Genomic DNA, 22,002 nt, shown 5'->3' on the forward strand with positions numbered 1-22,002 from the left:
ATTGTAGGAATTGCATTAAATGACATTTAGTCACCTAGTTTAGAGTATAATTATTTCCACTTCACTTTGTATCATCTGAATGCAAAGGGACATGGTAATGTATGACCCATCAGGGCTGTCAAAATGGTCTGTGGTTTTTCAGTTTCTATTCATAGAATTATGGAATCATTTAGATTGGAAAATACCTGTAAGACCATCAGGTCCAATCATTAACTCAGCGCTGCCAAGTCCACCACTAAACAGTGTCCCTAAGAACCATTTTAATACCTCCCAGGTTGATGCTTTTGCCGCTTTCCTGGGCAGCCTGTTCCAGTGCTTGACAACCCTTTCAGGGAAGAAATTTTTACTAATGTCCAATCCAAACCTCCCCTTACACAAACGGGGACTGTTTCCATTGGTCCAGTCACTTGTTACTTAGGAGAAAAAACCCTCATGTGTTAACTGGTGTTGCCATGTGAATGCTCACTACTGCATAAATGCAGAGGAAAGATGAGCATTAGAAAATGAAACAGTAAACCAAAGAGGCAAGATATGCGTGTAGCTGTGATGAGTCACATCTGGAGTATTCTACTCACGTAAAGTCTGAAGGTTCATTCATGTGGATTTTGTGGAGTGGCCAGTTTTGGTTGTTAAACTACACAGTTGCCAAGCATCACTTTCCTCCACACAAACACTTAGGGCTTGGAACACATGAACAGATCAATTGGTGGCAAGGCAAGCTGGTGCTGCTTTAAAATCCCCAAATAGCTGACACAAACTCTTGGCAATGCTGTAGCTCTGCCCTACATCGACAAGTAAATCTATGGCTGAAATGTTTGTGTTTCTGTGTACAGGCTGCTTGTTTCTCAAGTACTGGTTGTAACATTTGTGTGAAATTGCCATGGTGCTTCTTGCTCCAGGTTTATGCCTGGAGCTTTTCTTTGTTGTTACAGGTTGCCTTGGTCTGAAAACTGTGAAGGAGCTGTAGTAGAAGGCTTTCTAGGGGATCTGAGAGGTACTGACTTTGTGGAACAGTTTTGACAGTTTTAGGTAGGGGAAGGATATGGAAAAAATATGAAAGGTGCTAATGGTTAAGGTGAGCAAATAGATGATGTTAATAACTGCTTGATTTGGACCCTGAAGGCCAGAGCAACCTTACTGTGATGAGAGGAGTGGTGCCAGTGCAAAGATTCAACAGCTTTGACATGGTTTAATAATGCAGAGTTTCTTGACTGTTAAAGTAAAACAATCCTTCAGTGAGAGCCGAAATACAGCCTGCCATTAATGAAATCAGGTCTGCAGTCCCAGTACAGTGTACAGGGGACATAATTCATCCACTGGCCACTTGGGCTATCACAGCAGGCATTATTTGCCCTTCTGAGTAGTTCTCCTTTGCAGAAAACTAATGCTAAGCTTAAGCAGATGTTTTGCTGTTGCTCTATTTCAGTGTCCAGGTTGCTCATTTCCCTCATTGCACGTGGCCTAAGAATAAAGAGAAGCCTGCAGTTTTTGGAGAGCATGTGAGCACTTACTCCATTGTCTTGAGCACATGTTTCCTCAGCTAGAGACACATTGTCTTTATCCTGTTTTTCCACCTCTGTCTTTTTATTAGGAAAGAGGACTGCTGCATCTTTAATGCACTACTTTACAACCTTTTATGCAGAAAGATTAACAAAAAGGAGCCACACTTAATTTAAGATGACAACTTAGGTTTGCCTCTGGATTCTTTTTTGGCAGCTGTTCTCTTAGTAAATTACATTTGACAACCTGAAATAAATTCAAACCAAGATTTATGCCTGCGTTTGCTCACAGGGCTGTGGTTTATCAGACTGTGCGGTTAAAAAGCTATGAAAAGTAACAACTAATTTAAAAATGTATTTTTAGACAACCTACATGGGTTACCAATGCTAAAACTTTGCTTAAAGAAAAATCAGGTTTCTGAACACGGGGAGGTAATTTTTCAGTTGATAGAGTTAGTTATAGGTGTTTGTGCAAGAAGAAAGAAAACAACATTACAAAACAAGAAATGAGTCATAATGATACATTTTCAGTTGCAGCTTTAACACAAAAAAACCGTTTTAAAAACATAACCAAGGACATGGCATCTTTGAAAATTTTCCCAAAGGAGAAGTCAATGTTAGCCGAGAATGCCAGAATTTACTTTAGCTGTTACTATGGATGAATAATTATGCTCAATTCAGCCAGTGATATGGGTTCACAGCAGGTTAATTGGTAATAATGGGTTTCATTCCAAACAGTGAGGAATGATATTTCAACACAAAAAGTGCTCTCGCTGAGAGCTGAAGATGTCCTTGCTTCCAGTGCTTCATGCTCACAATAACACACAGCACGCCAGGGCTCTTGTTTCTCTGGAGCTGAGCTGCCCTCACTTGCTCATGGCTATTGAAAGAGGATGGAACAAGTTGAAGCAGCACCTAAGCTCTGCAATTGGTCCTGCTTTTCTTTCTTCTTTTCCTCCCCCGACTAAAGTCTGCATTCCTTGGGACTGGGCAAAGGAGAACAGAGTGATCTTGTTAAAAGTCTATCTACATTCATTATTTAATCTGTGTTATGTAGGTGTAAGCACAGAGTTAGTCATTTAAACATTTGGACAAAGAACTTTCTGTGCTTGTGCCTAGTGCACAGCAAAGGAGTTCCCCATCCCTCCCTCAGTCTTGTGCACTGCACCATATAAATAATAATGAAGAAGGACTAAGTCTGTTGCTTGTGATCTGGTGGAAACAGGATCTGAGCCTCTCAATTCAGAATCTTCCCCTAAGGCATGGGTATTGTTTGTCACATACAGCATCCCTGGAACGAGGAATGTGAAGAGTGTAAGACAAGAGAAGATCTGAATTCAGTTGCAGCCTTGATAAGCCTCCTCATCTAGGTTATACCCTAAGTCTTCTCTTCAAGTGTTGTATCAAATTCTTCCATCCCTCATCTTCTGTTAACCTGTATGATTTCCTGTCTCAGCACTCAAGCCCTTGTTTTCCTGTTGCTACCCAGATTGTAATTTTTGCATTGGAGGGTCTCTCTCAGAAGCTCTCCAGATAGCAGTGAGTAGGTCTACTTAAAAAGAAAAAAAGAAACCTCTCACAATATAATCCTTTCATTTCTTTTGTTCAAAAAAAGGAAAAAAACCCAAACCTCTGTATGTGTGTTAAGAAGCAGTGAAATCTCATTCTGTTGGATTTGTATGCAAGTCATTTCATACAAAGAGAAGCTGCAAGTACATTACTAGGATGTTTCCAAGGTTGAACTATTTGGGCTGTTATTTTCTCCTCTGTCCTAACTGAATTTTTCTGTAAAGTTCCCCAGAGAGGAAAATGCTATTATAGTGTTGATTCTTCCTCTTCACTCGTGATGAGTCAAATGAACCACACCATGCCTTGGGATCTGTTACAGCATAACACACAGACTGTGTGTACATGAGCACTGAACTGTGCTCATAAATGTTTTCCATCTTAGCTCTGAAGCTTGAAGCCACCAGGATTGTTTGAACATGCTCTGGCACAGGTGCCATAAACCCTGTGCTCCTGGCTGAGGAGCTGTAACAGGCCAGACTTGCTTATCCATACAACTCTATTCCTCAGACTTCTAAAGTATTCAGCATATTTTCTGTAAGCAGTACCTGCTGCAAAGCATGGGAGCACAGATGCAGATATCAAAATTCATTATGTTTAGACATAATAAGGGAATGTGGCAATATTTCAATGTTTGTTTTTACTGGAAAAGGTATAGGTATTAGCCTCTCCATGCATGCCTATGCAGAACCTGGTGCTGTGGATAATCAGCTCAGCTGGGATTTGCCCTTCCATATACGAACTTCAGATAGTAGGGAAACATCATCCTGTTGAACTTTCTCTAGATCGTGCGAGCTGTTTCTCTGTAAGCTTCCTAGTGTTTTATATTGGTAATCGTGCTGCTTATTTTATAAAAGCTTTCCATATGTTTTGTAGATTTTGTCAGGAAGTTTCCACTACTATTCCATTTCAATATTCTCTTTCTTAGTATTTTTCAGTTTCTTCTTGATTTAGTTCTGTGGGATCCTTCTCCTTCCTTGCTGTTTGCCATCTTCAAGCAGAAAGAGGTGTTTACTAGCTGTCTTGAGGAAGGCTGGAGCCAGTACTGAAAGGCAGTTGTCTCCATCTTATGTTGACACAGATAACCCTGAAATACAGGCCAGCACTTGTCTGTTCACTCCCCAGAGATTTAAGCTACTGGCTGCTTTGCCTATCATTAAGTGCTACACCTGCAATCTCACCTTGCACTTTAAAACCTTACCCAGTGTTTTGTCTGAAAGATTCTCTTGGATACAAATTGCAGGTAATTATCTACATCCATCATTTTTCACTGTGTTCACTAGACATGAAAAGGTTCTGCACTGGTGTCTTGACTTTTCTCTTTCATTTCCCTTTCTGCCCATTGGTGTTATTAAGGACTTTTTTGCTTCCAAGGTCTGCTAAGGGTAGGTAGGATGATGTCTCAGGGATCGGAACACCAGCATATTAGAACATCACTGCATCCCCCCAAAAATAATAAACCATACAGCATATGGTGGATAAAATAACCTTTTGCTTCAGGCTTTATGACTCCTGGGAGCCATATTTTACCCTGAGGAAATATTTTACTGCCTTTTTTTCTGGAGCCTGCCACTAGAGTGATATATATATATAATATGCTCTCCATGCAAAAACTGAGGTGACCTATGCATCATACATTCAGATTCGGGAAGCTGATTCTGATTTTGCTAACAAAGATGGAACTGTTCTCCTGTCAGTGAAGTCATTCCAGTCTGTGAAGCTGGTGAAAATAATGTACTAAACCATGAGGTGGTTCTGTGACTGCAGCAGTAGAGCTTTTCCAAGTGCATTTCTTGCAGTGTAAGTCACTTGGATTCAGATCCTTAACTTGACTGAATCAGTGTCATTCTATGGAGGCTTTGAAACAATCCAATAAATCTGCTCACATCCATAAGCAAATAAGAAGGATATCATGTGATGCTCTGATCGAGGACTAGACCTAACACTTTCAAAAAGTCCAATTAAAATCACAGAGTGCTTTGAATTTGAATGAGCTTTAAACAACACTATTTATTAAAAAAAGTAATTGAAATTTGTTTTTCAGAGAAAGTTATGAAATGTTGCTGCTGGAGCAGCTGAATGAGTTCTACAGATGTGACAGGAATGCTTTAAAATGTACCAAAACTCTCTTGTTAGACTACGTTGAAGAACTAGAAATTGTTTGCCTTAGAAGAGAAATGGATAATATATTTGTATAATCAATGATGAGCAGTCTGGAGTATGTGGATCAAACATTCAGATCAGTTTCTTGTAAGTCCAATGAAATGCAAGTTACACAAGAATGAGAAGGAAAGATGTGAAATGGCAGCTGCTGGTATCAATACAGGTTAGGGGTTGAAGGGATTAAGAACAGTCCTGAGGAGAAGGACTTGGAGGTGCTGGGTGACAAGAAGCTCTCCATGACCCCTGCTTCAGTGTGTGCTTGAGCCTAGAATGCCTCCACGTGCAGGGCTGCACCCCATAGCATGAGCAGCAGGTCAGGGAGGGGATCCTGGCCCTCTGTTGCACTCTGGGGAGACTCCCCCCTGCAGTCCTGATCCAGTTCTCGGCCAACAGCACAAGAGGGACATGGAGCTGCATGGAGCGAATCCAGAGGAGGCCATGGAGATACAAGGTCTGGCACTAGTACCTAGTAGAAGTTGCTAAAGGAGCAAGGAACATAAAAAAACTAAATAGGATGTGGAACTGCTTTAGTGGTGCAGGTGTTTTTGATGGACATTCAGGTGTATCCTGCACTGTTGTAGCAAAATCAATGTTCAAGTTCCTTCAGTGTTGTTTGAAAGATTGTACCGTGACTTATAAAGGGACTAGTTCAGCAGACAACTTTGGAAGTGTGTGAGTACGTGTGTTGTGGTGATTTAAAGCTATGGGCTCATTCCTTTAACAGCCAGTGGACAGAAAGTGATGGGTAAATTAGAATGTAAAAAAGCAAAAGGTTTGCAGTTTGTTTACTGCAAATAACTCATTAGTCTTGATTTAGAACTTGCCAACCTCTCTAATTTCTTGTGAGGTCTCTGTATCAGCCATTCATTGAAGCAGGCACTTGAACAGAGACTTCTGTGGTATGATGCTGTTCAATAGAAAAGAGTTTTGGCTTTTTAGAACAACCAAATCCCCTGTGGGGCTGGTTTGGGTGGTGGCTACATGAGGTTATAAACCTTAAGGTGAAATGTTTGGCAAAGTGCTGCTGGATCTCTCAGTCCTCAGCCATGGTTCCCAGGTGCTTCATTTTAAGAGAGCAGATGTTCAGTAGTTTCTAAAACCAATACCATAGATTTTATGCATACTGCAAAATAAATTATCACTTCCTTTGGAATATCTGATCAAATGATTAGGCATAACTTGCATTTGTTTTCTTGGTACTAGTTAAATGCACATCCAAAATCCTACTGTTTCTGTAAAAAACACGTAGGTGCTGAATAATTGTGGCAAGAAAAAAAAAAGGACGGTTTTCAGAACCACTGACCTGTAAAAATTATTTTTAAGCTATATTCTACTGCATTTTTCACATTTGAGACATGAGAAAAGTGTCTAGGACATTTTCAGCATCTGGCAGTGATTTGTAGCATTAAAACTTACAGGATTTTTTCATCTGTGTAACATTAAGCCATATGCCTTTCTTTGAAAGGATCAGGCTTAGATAAAGCAGTGATTTGTTTGTTACATATGATGGACAATGCTCTTGCATAAGAATCTCCCTTTTGTCCCAAGGTCTTTGAACTTGATACCCCTTCCCATTAAAAAGCAAAGGGAACTTTATCCTTCTTTCAGCAATTCATCAGAAAGGTCAGCACTGTTCCCTCCGATTTCCCAGGCTCAGCTGGGAGCTGATTAGAGCTGCCAGCTCTGACTTGTCAGTTTTGTCAGAGACAACTTTATAAACTCTTTGTTATTCACTTTGTGTATTGTAAATATATTTATCTTCTTCTGTCAGGCGTTGACTGGACAGGTACTAGAGGAGCAGTGAAGCTGTTAACATGAGACTCTTAACACCGTCACTACTTTGCAACGCACCACAAACACAAGCAGAATATTCAGGAACTTTCTCTAGGTTTTTCCTTTTATAGGTAACTATGTTATTCCAGAAGGCTTCCAGCAAGTGTATATCTGTGTAAGATCAGAATACTGGACTGTGTGTTATTTTGTATCTTTGGGGCAATGTGTTTTTCTGCTCCATGTGTTCCTGTGGGATTACGCACATCTGGGTCTGTCACATGGGAAACAACACAAGTCTGAGTAGGGATGGGGTCAGATGTTTGATCATTATGAGGAATAAGTGCAGGCAGTCGGTGATGTTTTCTTCAGCAGAAGATGTCAATACATGAAGCTATGTTTGTGTCAGAGCATGGATGCTGTTTTTGACATGAGTGGATTTCTGGTCAAAAGGAGAAGGGGTGTTGCCTCAACTGCCAACGTTTGGAAGGGAACTGACTGAGCTTTGACTGAGCCTGTTCTTGATTCACTTTAGGGTTTTGAACCGCCTCTCTAAAGGCGTTTAGGGGTTTTTATGTAATATCAATTCTTATAGCATAGGTGTGTGGCCAAGGCAGTCACTATTGCTTCTCCTCTGCAGGGTCTGAATTCATTTCAAAGTGGAATAGGAAATTTTTGACACCTTGAGAAGTTTCTTAGGGCAGTGAAACTACACATTGGCTTTTTCTAGTGCTAATGAGCTTCAAAGTGCTGTCAGTGGGATCTGGGGCAGACAAAAGGAGGACTGAAGGGCAGAGAGTGTAACCGGGGGCAAGCAGGTACAGAGGAGGTAGCAGAGGGTCATTCTTAGAAATCTTCTATCCATTAATATCCTGTTCTTGCTTTGCAATCTAATGCACTGTAGATATGTGTCCCTCGTTTCTTTCCTTTCTCGAGGGTCATGAACAAAGAGCACTGCTTTAGGAGTTTCATGAGGATTTCTGCCAAGTTCTCTTACTTTTAGACTTGACTGGAATATTATTTCAAGCTGCAATAAATTGAAATCAGTGCTAATATACAGTACTTCCTCAGAGGCTTTATTGTATGCTGCTTTCATAGTTGGAAGACGTGTCTTTTAGTAATGCTTAGCATCACAAGCAACATAAATTTTATGGTTTTAACAAATTCCTCCTGGACTTTTTCATCACTGAAACTGATGTTTACAAGCTTGAACATGCTGTTCTGTGTAAGGCAGTCTGTTAGAAGGAGTGGAAATCAGGATGAAGAGAGGCAAACAGCAGATTTCTTCCAGGTCATGTCTGAGTGATAGTGTTAATGTATACATGCTTGTAGATGACTTTAGTTTGTAGTTATAATCAATACTTGACATATTTTTTGCCATGATTAAATTAAAGCTGAGAAGGTGACAGTTCCCTTAGGAGAAAACAAATGGCAAAGTGTTCGTTGGTGATCTGCATCTAATCCAAATAAGTGCTACAATTACTTCTACTCTCGTTCATTTACTTGTTCTTGTTTCCTCCCGCTGGCCTGGTTCCTAATAACTTTTTGGCTTAGAACCCACATCAGGAAGCAAAACAGTTCATGCATGTAGACTTGCTGTCTTTAATACTCTACAGGATTCCTTTTCAGTAAGGTAAAAGAAAACAAGTTAATGTTATCAGTATCATAGAATTGTAGAACCACAGACTGGTTTGGGCTGGAAGGGACCTTAAAGCTCTCCCAGTTCCACCCCCCTGCCACGGGCAGGGACACCTTCCACTGGAGCAGCTTGCTCCAAGCCCCTGTGTCCATCCTGGCCTTGAGCACTGCCAGGGATGGGGCAGCCACAGCTTCTCTGGGCATCCTGTGCCAGTGCCTCAGCACCCTCACAGGGAAGAGCTTCTGCCTAAGAGCTCAGCTCAGTCTCCCCTCGGGCAGGTTCAAGCCATTATAGCTCTATTTTTTTTGTGTCATATTTTGCAAGCAAATCTATAGATCCTAAGCATCCTTAAGGCTCTATACCAGAACCCACATGATGCTAGGTCATGCAGGAAACATGTTCTCCATACCAGTAAAGAGGGCAGCTCGATACTGGGTTCCAACCAGCACAGCTGTGGGAAGCTTTTGGCTTCTATAAGAATGTATTTTATTCCTAGAGGCTGGATAGGCAGCTGGTATTTTCTTTGCCTTGTGCCCACTAGTATTTTTGCTAGGGGCTAGGATTCACCCTCTTGTGTGTGCTCCTTGTGGGATGTGGATCTTCACTGCACTCCTGGGCTTTGCAGTTAGGTGTCAGCCTGAGTTTTTGTGGATTTTTGAAGGATTAACTATTGGAAATACATTATTCTCTTACACCTCACAATTCGGTTTTGATTTCTCTTAGAACATGGAAAGAATTAAACTGTTTTGAATTTGGAAGATTAGTATATTAAATAAGTTGTCTGTTTTTTCATTTCAAAATAACAATCAATTTGTGCACTATGAAATACCTTTACAAATGCCTGACAAGTGAAGATGTTTAGCTGGTAATTCCTTTGCAAAGTAGAAAACACAAAAATGTTGTCATTTCTGCTCCATTCCTGAGAGAGCTGGTAACAGATTAAAACATTATATTCATGTGCAAAGCTGCAAATTATGGGAGCATTAAATGAAAATTAATAACTCAGTCTTTATGACGTTAAGTCAGAGGCAGACTAATGTCATGCTGACTGTGAGCCCAGATGTTTACACAAAAGGAACCAATCTTTCTATTTGTATGTTAAGGAATTACTGTTTCCTCCTCCAGTCTCCACCTCGAGGGTGGTACATTTGGCTCTTTCAAGCAAACATGTTTATGACACATCTCAAACTGATGTTGATTCAGAGTAGAACAGAGAGAAACTGGGAATAGTTCAGTTGCAAAATAAGCAATAGTTCAGGTGTTAAACTATCGATGTGGAAAATTGCTCTGACAGTTCTGATGTTGTTCTATCTTTTACTAGGACTTAAGCTATCATTTACTGCAAATCCATCAGCTGATGCCTTGTTTCCCAGCACCTGCAGCCTGTTCTATGCTGCTTGTGTCTGTGGTGGCTGATGTTCTGTGTGGTGGCTGTATGCACATCCCAAGTGAACACCCTGCAAACTGGACCAAAGAACTTCTGTAAAAACGTACCCACAGTACTTACCATGCAGGAGTTATTCTGTTGTTCATATTGGTACAACTTGCACTGAAGCAAACTGCAAATAACAAAATGGGCAGATTTATCAAGCTTACTTTCACTTTTATATATTCAGTTATGAGCATGTAATTCTTCCTGAAAAAAAAAAAGCACACTCTTTAGCCTCTGATTAATGTGAATGCAGCTTCTATTTCCATTTTCTAGACGTAAAATTTTGGTGATGATGGACAACTTGATGTTCTTGACTGTTCCTTGCCTGCTGGAATGGTACTCTGTACTTAATCTAGGAGACTAAAGGGCTTCTCAGTACCAAGGTGGACTGCATTGTCATACAGGAGGAGCTGGGTGACCTTGTGGACTAGAGGTGGTGCAAGAAACTTAATAGAACAAGTGCAAAGACATACAGCTGGGGACTAACAGCATGAATCTTTGCTATGAGGTGGAGGTTCATCATTCAGATATGACAAAGGAGATCTGGTTATTGTCATGGGTTATAGGATGTCTATGAGCTGCCAAGCTGAAGTGCAGTGCTGTTCTAGGACTGAGTCAGTAAGGTGTTTTTGTGCAGAGATAGGAAAATGGCAGAACCATTGTACAACATAGTGGTGAGACTTCATTTAGAGTGTTACGTACTGCTGCTGTCCAACTTATGAAAAGTAATAATAATTAAACTTGAACATATGTTAAAGAAAAGGCCACTGTGGTAATTAAAGCAGGGAGAAATGTGTCACATAGAAACTGAAGCCGCTGCCCTTTATCCTTCAGTTCCTGTTGTTACTTTTTTTAATGTACATTTAGAAAGAAAATACAGAGCATCCTAAAATGCATTTGGAAGTGGCCACTGGGCTCATTTAAAAACATTAATTGCTTCAGAACAGTCACTTTGGAAAAACTTGTTATTGGTAGTGGCAGAAAATAATGGTCCACTCATGCAGTAATGGTACAGCTGAAGTTGGGAAAGAGATTTATATGGCTCACAACACATGTGGTTCTACTATCAGTAGCACCTTCTTTCTCATTTATATGATCTTCCTTCAGCCTCTCATAACTCTAAGTTGAAGTGAAAGCCCAACCTTAACCACAGAGCTTCTCCTGTGCGCTGCTCCTCATGTGGCTGAATTTGACATGCAAAGAGTGGTGATGGGAGGGGGCAGGACTGAACAGAAAGATACAATTTGGCAGAAAAAAGTAGACAGTTTCTCTCAAGTGAGAACTTATTTATTCAGGAGCATCATAAAGCCCATGATGTTTTTGAGCTCACTCACAGTGCCAGAAATGGCAGCACGAAAAGAAACATGTCCAGGAACAAGCATCAAATGGGAGGCTGTGTGATGTCATAGAATCATTATGTCACTCAATGCCAATTGATTTCCAGGGCTGATTGCAAGCAATCATTAATCACTTTGTATTGAAGAGCACGCCAGCTCCATCACATCTGGGGCAAGAACAAGTGGTACCTATTTAGCCAGCATCCTGCTCTCAGCAATTTCACACTTTGTCTTGCAAACTAAACCAAACTGCTAGAGATGCAGCAAGATTGTGGGGTTTTTTTCCCCTTCTGTGTGTCTATAGCTTTTTGTGTGAGTTTACATCATTGAAAACCTGACTTGTAAGTTCAGTGTTCCCTGCTCATACTGACAACAGTGTGCCACTGGAAAACTGGGCATGTCCTACATGGAATTAATAGAGCTGCTATAAGAGTATTTAGCATATTTCTCAATATTAAGCTGTTCTGTATATTTATTAGAGAGAAAAGTGAGGTAATATGAGGAGTGCTCCTTTTTACACATCTCTACTGGAAAAAGTTTTTGCAAGTGAGGTATTAGAATAGGCTCACCGAGCCCAGGGATTCATTTACTATAGGTAGCTAATATTAAGAAAAAGCATTAGGATATAAATTATCAAAGCCAAAATGTCTTGGGAAATGGGAGTTAACTGACATATCAACTATAGAAGCTGCCCTATGGTGTTAATACAATGCATTTATTCTACCCTTCCTTTCTAGTTTAGGAACAGGCATGCTAAACCCGATACAATGATTCTGGTGAATCCCAGGACATTTTATAATAACAAAAAAGTTCTTTTTGCTTTTTTTCCACGTGCCTGACAATCACTAAAAGTTACTTAGACAGGTTCCATCAAACTGGAATATTTTTAAATATAAATGCTGCTCAATAGCTGGGTCTTGGACAGTCAAAGCGATTGGTTGTGAAATGTTGCACTCCTATGAGATTATGAAATACTTGGGCCTTCTTTAATCATTCTTCTCTAAGGATTGTAGTCATTCCTTTGAAATCCCTGCTTCATCTCCGCAGGTTCTGTTATTTATCTTGTCAGTAACTTCAGTCATGATGGTTTGCTGTCAATCAGCCACTGTCAAAAGAGAAGTGAATTTCATCAAATATTCTGTTGGTGCTGTCCTGCAGCTGAGGAGGAATTTATCTGCAGACTTTGGCATTATAGATGAGCCAGAACTTGGTAATAAACTGTGTCACCTGTTGTACACACACAACCTTGAGAAAGCCTTTATGTAAGAAAGCGTAGCTCAAGATGGCTCGTAATTCTTAGAGTATCCTAAACAATAGTCATTGATAGAAACATAAATGTCAGGTATTGCATACTTCATTTTTTATGGTTCATAACTAGATAACTCTCAAAAAAAATTCTGATCACATGTTTTTTCATTAATTAACATTAAATATCATTAGCAGTCAGCTCTGCCTGATCAAAGACTGATAAGTTGTAGCAAGGTTCTGAGAAATAACGTCCCATTTACTAATTATATTATTGATTTTATGGTTAAAGAATCCTAATTACATGTGATACAAACTGAACCTGGCTGAGCCTGCTGGGGGTACTTTGAACATGAGTAGTCCCTGGCAGTTCTGAGCATCTCGCCTGCATAAATCACTTGTGGGCCTGCTTGTGCATCTGTTTTCAAAGGTGATGCTTTAATGGCCTTTGAAATCTGCAAAAGTGCGTTCTGTGTGGCTCTACATGAAAGAGGAAAGAGATTTGGGATTTTTTTACTCCTGATTTTAATCATTATGAAAAGATTTTAGATCTGTAGGCGGATACTTTTGAACAGGGGCAGTACTGTGGCATGCTCAGTTTTAATTAGTAGGCCAACCTAATACCGAATTTCCCATAGCTCCCTATGACTACTTTTTTAAACGAGTTTTTAGTACTTTCTTCAAAGTTAATGATAGAGTCAGACTTTTCGAATTTTAATTTCATGTGAAGGGAAATAACTAAAAACCCCAACAAGTCACGAGGTGAATATTTGATTAGAACAAATGTGGATCTGAGAAACAGCAACAACCTCAGATGTGTCTTATGTAAGTTTGGTGCTTTCATGGAAAATGAAAAGGAATTTAGATCAATGACATAATTATGAAACGTTACTCGTACTCTTGATTGCTTATACTTAAGAAGACGAAAAGCCTAGTTTTTAAAGTCTGTGTCTGTGTGTGTAATTAGCCTATTCAGTCGCATGAAATTCCAATTTCCCCTCAATTCGTGGTAATGGGGTGATACACTACTAGTAAATATTTTGTTTCAATTGCAAAGTGTGAGCATCTTTTAGAGCTGAACTGATATCCAGATTTCCAGCTGGCCTTTTTGTGCTTGTTTTCATTGGGATGTTACAAGGTCTGAAGGGGAAATTTTGACCGAATCCTTCTGAGGAAGAACTTAAAAGAGAGAAAATACTCTGTCAGAGTCAGTACTGAAATGAAAAAGAGAAGTTGTAGCCTGAAGCATGAAAAAATGGGAATTGTTTAATATATTTTTCAGAAATCAGCTTCCAATGTTCAGATTTCCAAGCTCTTGGAATAAGTTTCTTAGAGTTTTTGACTGCTCTGGGCTCTGGTTCCCACATTTTCCCGCTCCCACCTGATGTTTGACTTGTTAGTTAGCAAATCAAAGAACTGAAGCAGTCTGAAGGGTGAGTGACTGCGCTGGTGGGTGGGCTCCAGGTTTAAACAAACAAACAAGCAAAACACCTTGTATCCCAGACTTGCTTTGTATCTGTTGTCTACTTTGGCAGAGGTTGAGAGTCTTTTAATCCTTAGGAGGATGAGACGGGGCAGCATAAATTACACAAAATAGGTAAAATCCAGTTAACTGTTGTGCTGTGCGTTTACCTGTGCTTTTCTCCTGTGAATGACAGTCAGAAATGGGATGTTGCGAAGAAGGACTTTTTCCAGTTTATCAGAGTAAGACTCAGGCAAAGAGTGCTCAAAAGTGTACACATGGCCTTTGGCTGACAGTTGTGCTTGGTACACAGTGTGCTTTATTCTGATCCACTTGTTTCTTTAGCACTCTCATCACTGTAATCCCTGAGAGCTAAACTCTTGGTTCCTGCTCTTGTGCTGGGTTGCAAGACTAGCTTTCTCTTTTTACTTCATATCAGAGACTTTTTGAAACAAGTAGTGAAGTTAAGAATGCCTTAAGATAGAACAAGGTAAATAATTTCCAAGGTGCAGAGCATAAGGCCAAAAGTCTGGACACATGAACTGCTTTGTCTTGCAACCCACTCTCCTAGAGGGATTCAGACCAGGGTAGCAATCACAGACCTGTAAGCACAGGGAAGAACAGAGAGAAAACTCTACTTGTCTTATGGAAAAAAGCTTAATTGCTAATCTGTAAAACAATGGAAATTAAGCCCTAAAATTACCCCCTACTCCCTCTCTTTTACAACTTCTGTTAACCTTTTTTTCTTAAAGTAGTTAACTAAGTTTTCAGTGCCAGATTCAGGAGGAGAAGGAAGAGGAAGCCAAGGTAGTTGCATGCACCAGTTATATTCAGATCTGGGTTTGTCCATAGTGATTTTTCTTGCTACTGTTTTTCTGCCAGAAAGAAAACACTTGCTCTAACCTCAGCAGCCCCAATACCATCTGTGTCTGATGGCTGAGCTGGTAGATCCAAATCCTTTCCAGATAGAAATTGGCACAGTGAACTCAGTGGAGTTCAGCCATCTATGCCAGCAGAGACTTACGCCAGCCCTTACATCTTCTTTGCCTTCCTTCAACCTGGGATACTGCCCTGCAGCCTCTCAGTTCTTTCTTGGTTTACTCTTTCTGATGTATTTATGAATGTTCCTCTCTCAAGTTCATGACAGAGATTTTGCCCAGTGCCTTGTTACTGTAAGTCAGGTGCTTTTATCTGTAATGAACAATTTCCTGGAAAAAAAGAGAAGAAGAAATAAACAATAGATAAAGTAGGTTTTAGAGACAGCAGAGTCAAGAGCTTTGCATAATGATGTAAAATTAAATAAGGCTGAGGTCATGTTCTCATTTATCTCTCCAGATGTTGCTCTAACAGTGTCTATGATGGTTCCTGGAAAGGTGAGGATATTTTGGGAGACTCTTTGGATCTGCTGGGAATTTTGGTCACAGTCTCCTCTCCTTACCGCTCTTCACAGAGAAGAAAACAGGCATTTGCAGATGCAAATTTTCCATCTCAACCTGTTGAGGCCCATTTTAGTGAAAGTGTATTTGGGTGCTGCTCTGTAGCTGAATGAGACTATTTATGGTGCCTGTCTTTGGTTCTATAGCTTGAAAGTCTACAGTCAGTGATGGGTGATCAAGAGATCTAAAGAAGGGCAGGTCTGTTCAGCCCCTTATTTAGGCTTAAACCTAAGAGCTTGTAGCCATTGTAGGCACTTGAGAAACCAGCCTGGTTCTCAAACAGAGATTTGTGTGTGCTCTCAAAATCAGATAAATTATGTGGACTCCTAACTCCAGGCTTTTAGCTTTGACATGATTGAACCAAATACCATTCCTCCAGTACTGATAGTGTTCCAGATATGCCCTGTAAGAAGCACAGGAAGGCACAAAGAGTTACTGCAGCTTCTGAGGAAACCTCTCATATTTCAAGTGAAATTGGCAGTTTTTAAGTGGCCACTCTAATTCTTAAGCCATTACAAATCTAGAAATTGATTTACCATTCATCTTATATTTAGCATACATTCATAGAAAATGTTATATTCTGTATGGGCCGCTCAATGGCTTTAACAGCTATGAAGTTAAAATTAGAAATTAAGATTTCAAGAAGCTAAAGGGGAAATTGAATGCAGAAAGAGAACATCTGAGTGCCGCTGCAACAGACAATGCCAGGGAGGATAAAGCACTGGGAAAACTTGGAGGAGAACAGATGAAGATAGATGCTATAGGACCACTGGGGTTAGTAAAGCTGTAGAAACAGAAGCAGCAAACAGTATTTCCTTACTGTCTTATGAAGAAACTGAAGATAAAAAGCTTTGTCCTGCCTGCAGCATTGTTTGAAAACACATGTTTAGTCTCAGTGTTCATTTTATCCCAGTGCTGGGTTTCATTTTATTTGGATTACTACCTTGAAAGTTCAAGGCGTTCACCAACTTTAAAGCCAAATTGGGCAAAGTGAATCTGGATTCTGAGTGCAGCTCCAAGGCTTGCAAATCAGCTTCTCCCATAAATACTGCACTGTTTCTGGAAGAGACGTGTCTTTAAATGAAATATGAGTTGTAGCACTGGGATGTGATAGTGCTGCTGTAGATCAACAGCCATCAATCTGTGTTACTTAATTTGTCCCTGGCTCAGCTGTTCACTGTACTTGGGACTTTTTTGCTGTTTGTTTCATTTGATTTTCCTCTAAGATAAATGAAGAGAAAAAGAAGGGGCCCATTGTTCTTGATAAATAAGAGTCATCTTCAGAAATACAACCTTTGAGGATATTCTGCATTTTCAAACAGCTCTTTTTTTGCCTGACGTTCACAAAATCATATTTAATTTATTTCACTGCAGGTATATTGAAATCTTTATATGTCATTGCTTGTTTCTCCCAGTTTCAGAACAACTTCATGTGCACTCTTTAAATGCTCTACAAAGAAATCCTGTTGGAATTTGGTTGGGCTTTCTTAGCTAAATACTTACAAACACATTATTCCTCATCTCATCCTGTAATGCTTAGGTTGCTTTATTTATCCTGGGTGTTCTAGGGATACACGGTCTTTGTTGCTCCAAGTGTCTAAGGAAGCATATGTTGTAATTGTTTGTCATCTTGAACATGGATTAGGTGGGTGGCTATATGTAAGCAAGCTAACTTGAGTTCTCAGAAGATGAGCTTTTTGATGTGTGTCAGCTTACTTTCTCTGCTGAAGTAATGTCTGTGAAGGAGTAGCTGAAATATGCGTAGGATAGTGAATATAAATATATTGTTAGATCAGTAGAGAATGTGGCTCCCCACACAGTTTCAGCAGCTTCGAAACTCCACTATGCCAGAAGACTGGGATCAGTGCAGGGGACACTGCAGCACTTTGGCTGCCTTCCTCTGCCATCCCCTTATGACTGTGGTTGGATGGTGAGACCAGGTTAAGCTGGTAAATGCATGGAGAGGCTCTTTGTGACTTTCCTTGTTTACCATGTTTTAACTGAGAGGGTTCAGAGATGGCTGTCTCAGGAGGGTTTCTAAGCTTGCAGGAGGTTGTCTTCTGCTGAAATTCTGCAGGGTACCAGGATTTTGCCTTCAAAGGCTGCCAACACCAACTTGCTTTTGGCAGAAGGTGCTGGTGGAACGTCAGCCATCTCCCTGTCCTGATGGGCTTAGGCACTACAAGGAACACTGACGTTTCAGTGGGCTTGAGTTTGGATTAATAACTTAAAGGGCCACATGTTCAGAGGGCTGGCTTCCAACTTTACATGGTAGTTGAGTACAAGTACAAAATTATGGGCTGAAAAATCAGAGATAATATTTTTCCTTGCTGACCTTTCTGAAAAAGAGCCAGCAATTATCTGTACTTGGGCACTGTTTCAGCAATGTTTTTAGGTGTTGTTAATGTCATATTTTCATTATATTTCTGCTGGACTATTGATTAACTATTCAATTATCTAAGAGAAAGAAATTTAGTATTGTAATGAGTTGTAGCTTGTTGAAATGGTGTTTGTGCTTTGCATAAGGGTGCAGGGATATTTGCTTTGTGTAAGTGCTGATAAAACAGGGCTGGCTGCATTTCTTTGTTGATCTCAGAGTGGATGGATAGTACCAAACATGTTTAGATGCTGTTGCTTCAGATTGTAGTATGCTTATTCCTAAAGCACCTGGCAGGTTGGGCAGACCTCTTCCTCTGATTCCTGTGGAGCACACTGAGACTTTCAAACTTCAGTTTCACCTGCTGTTTCGGAGCCCAGTGCTGTTTGGTGGTTGGGTGCCTCAGGGCTCAGAGCAGCCTACAGAAAATACTAGATGCAGAACTTGGGAATTTGAGCTATCTCAGTCTCACTCACTTTGCTAACCCAGTGTCAGGCCTTCAGTCTGTGACAGTAGGGTTTAAACACAGGTACTCTGGATCCCAGACAGATACACCATACGTATGTGTCTTGATCAGCATATTTCATTAACCACAGCCAATCTGATTGCCTGGATTACTTGCCTAGTAGCACATCTCTGTGGATTTTTTTCCCAGTTTTCCTCTAAGAGCACTGAAGGAACAATCAAGAGCTTCAAAAGTAACATTTAATAGACTGAGAAGAGCTTACTTTGTTATTTATTCTTGCTTTGCTTTAGCCAAGTTTCCACTGACTCCAGTGGACGTGAGCTTATAAGAGGGCTCAGCACTGAAGCACATCTTCAGACTTCATAAGATACCCATGGAACTGCAAAAAAAGTCACTGTAGCAACTGCAACTCACACTGACACATTTTAGAGCTTAGAGATTTAGAGCAATTTAAGAGATTTGGACACTTGGTTCCTGTTAAAATCAGCCCTCCACCTAGTTATTGGAAAACTGAGCAGCTGTGGTTCAAGGAGTGTGAGGGATACAGAAAATAGGTGGACTATAACAGTTAGGACCTTGGTGTGTTTATCCAGTCTTTATCAGAAAGCCTCTAAAATTACATCTTTGGAAATGGAATTAGTTCTTTTATTTGCACTGAACAGCACTTGCTTCACTGGATGATGTAGCAGAAGAGGCCTGGCTAAGACTGGGCAAACAGGACTCTGGCTCTTCATCATTTTCCTTGGTAACTTCTCCATAAACTGTAAAAATATCTAAATTTTGCTTTTATTCTTTTATTTTCCAGGTCCTCTTGATTCCAGAAAGTACCACAGAATTGTTTAATTTGTTTCATTCATAACATCCATGGTAACTTCAGCCATGATCTTTGGTTAACATGGTCTAGGTTAACATGATCTAGATTAACCTACAGAGCACAGAATACTTTTATACTGAGAAGTTCAGGTTCCTGCTTAGATTTATTTGCATTTCCCCTATGACTAGAAGGGCAAAACTGGAAGAAGCTTGTCTCCATTGTATGAACTCAAGTGTAAGGGAAGAAAGCTCCTAGATTTGTACATCTTGTTGGCATTTTCCCAGCTTGTGCCACTGCTGGGATTGGCCTTTCAACTGTACAAACTGGTCCTGTGCCACGAGCTGTCCCAGGAGACCGCAGAGGAACCTGCTGAAGGTCAGAAGCAGTTGAGCTGTCCTGGTCAGCTGTTTCTCCCCTTGTCTGTGTCACCTCCAGGCGACAAGAGACTTACGTCTGGAAATGATATCAGGAATGTTTATGAATAGCAGTGACTTCTGTATGTACTCAAGTATTTCCAGCTATTGAACTGCCTTCTTGACATCACAGGCAGAGATGCACACAGACCTTAGAGAAAGCAGTGCTTGAGAGAACATGGAAAAGCTGAATATGTGACTGACAGCATGGGGTTCTTTAGCAAAAATTACACACCAGCTGTTTTGCCTCCATGTAAGGGATAATAATTTGCCCTCAGTATAATGACTTGTAGAGGTTTAAATAGACCCTGTTAACTGAAGTATCATCTTTTGTTAACAGAGGCAGCTTTTTGTCTACTGTCTTAATCATGCAATGTGTCAGGAGACAAAATCCGGCAATATGGTGCATAGCCTAGTGTTTCTGCTACCTCTATCACTCGAATTTCTCTGTGCTGAGATGATAAGTGCCAGTGCTTTTGTATGCAGTACGCGCTCCTTCCTAAAATGTTTATCTGTTTGAAACAGCTTTAAATTTTCATTAGAAACAAACCAAAACCACAACCTGCTCTTGGCAATATTACTGTTGGTTGTAGCACCAATTTTTAGAGGTGACTAGTGAGTTTGAATGGCTTAGTTCTTGACTGCCTACATTAAACCAGCCTCTTTCGTAGCATGTTTTCTGAGCTCTGCGTATTATTCAGCCCTTTCACGGTATCTCAAGTTATTAATCATAAGTGGAGGCATCCAAAAAATCCTGATCAGTTTTGAAACTGATGGCCTCATTTAGCTTTCCTAACAGCTTGTTTCGAATAAAATCTGATGTAGAGCCAAGTGAAGCGAGTGTTTAAATGATCCCTTGCCTAAAGTATGGTGAAAATTTCAGATGGGATGAGAAGAAGGAATGCCACTGAGGGCAGCTTGTTGGAAGCTTGCTACTACTTTGAGACTAAAATAGTGTAATCAGCAAACACTCAGTCACTTTAATGCTCCTTCAGTGAAATCCAACTTCTTGTTTTCTGGCTTAACTCTTCTCTAGCATTTTCCTCAATTGCTCACACACAAATACTAGAATAGATTTGAATTTTGATGTGCCTCAATTTTCTTATTTGGTGGCAACTGTAATTAAGAACAGAATGAGGGAATCTCTTGAAAAATGTAATATATTTATGAAGAATCAACGTGGCTTTGTAAAGGCATCATGAATTGTTAAAGCTCTTTGAGATAAACGTGGATCACAAAGATCCAGTTAGATTTCCAGAGGGCTTTTTCAAGATCTTTCATCAAACTTCCTGAAAGAAACTCAATTTTTTGTTGGGATATTATAGAAGGAAACATCTATATGTAAATAAAATGTTGTTTATGTGATAGGAAATGACAGGAAACAGAGTCTGAGGATTGATGATTGATTTCTAACAAAGGAGCGAGGATGTATCAAAAGAAGTTGAGGATGCAGATGTAAAACTGAAGGAAGTGTTTGATATCATCCATGGCTAAGATGTGAGACCACCCCAGGATGTTGCTCACACTAAAATTTAGATTTAGGGGCTTGAAATTTACATTTTAATGGATCAGAAACGATTAGAGAAATTATTGGACTAGAACCCATCACATCTATTAAACACTTGTTGCTGCTTGTGGCTGAGGAAGTTGCAAATTGCTGGAAGCTACAAGGGTTGAAAAGGGGCATGTTACTGTCAACCATCTTCTTCCACTCCATCCTAGACACTTGCTATTGGCTCAAAACAAGATAGTGCTCTGTGGTGTGATATAACACCATTATCTTATGAGATAAACCACTCTAAATATATATAATTTCTGTCTTATTTTTTTCCACTCCCCCAAACACACTTTCTTTGACCCAGTATGTTTTCTCTCTTTCAAACTGACTGCTCACAGGGCCAAGCGATGTCTGAGGAGCTTTTGTCTGCTATCCTGTTAATGTGCTCTGTGTCTTCATGTGCTGAGAGTCTGTAAAGCCAGGATCCATTAGGAATTTTTAGCACTTTGAGGTAAGACTTTTTTAACATGGCTCCTTGTTACATGGAAATTTGTGGAGAAAAGTCAGGTTGATAAACTGCATGTACATTTAGACATCGAAAGGAATGATTTTCAGAAGTACATAAGGATTTAAGAATGTTGCATGCTGATGAAAGACACTTCTGTAAATATTTTCCCTTGTTACAGCTGGACACCAAGCTCATTCCATACAGAACTGAGAGAAAAACATTCCATTTACAACTTTGTCATGGACTGGAAATTCTGTTTGCATTTCATGCCGAAGTCATGTTATGAAACCTTTTGTGACAGGGATGTCAAAAGGAGACGGGTCACTACTGCCCCTCAACAGGAACGGTCATTTTGAGTTAAATTTTCTAGTCTGTCA

The 22,002-nt window shown here is 40.1% G+C and overlaps 1 protein-coding gene across 2 annotated transcripts in view; it reads left to right on the top strand.

Annotated features, from left to right (window-relative positions):
• The window catches only part of MEGF11 (multiple EGF like domains 11), a 265,656-nt gene that overhangs the window by 41,332 nt on the left and 202,322 nt on the right, over positions 1-22,002 (top strand). The window contains exon 3 of one of the 2 annotated variants that reach the window (XM_061371167.1): positions 21,516-21,628. The exons of the other annotated variant lie outside the window; for it this stretch is intronic. The gene's annotated coding sequence lies outside the window, so the exon portion shown is untranslated. The remainder of the gene's footprint in view (positions 1-21,515; positions 21,629-22,002) is intronic. 2 annotated transcript variants of the gene reach the window in all.

This window comes from Neopsephotus bourkii, unplaced genomic scaffold (genome assembly GCF_033783945.1).
Source record: "Neopsephotus bourkii isolate Nb327-2 ecotype Australia unplaced genomic scaffold, CSIRO-AGI_Nbou_v1 NB_1572, whole genome shotgun sequence".
NCBI lineage: Eukaryota > Metazoa > Chordata > Aves > Psittaciformes > Psittacidae > Neopsephotus > Neopsephotus bourkii.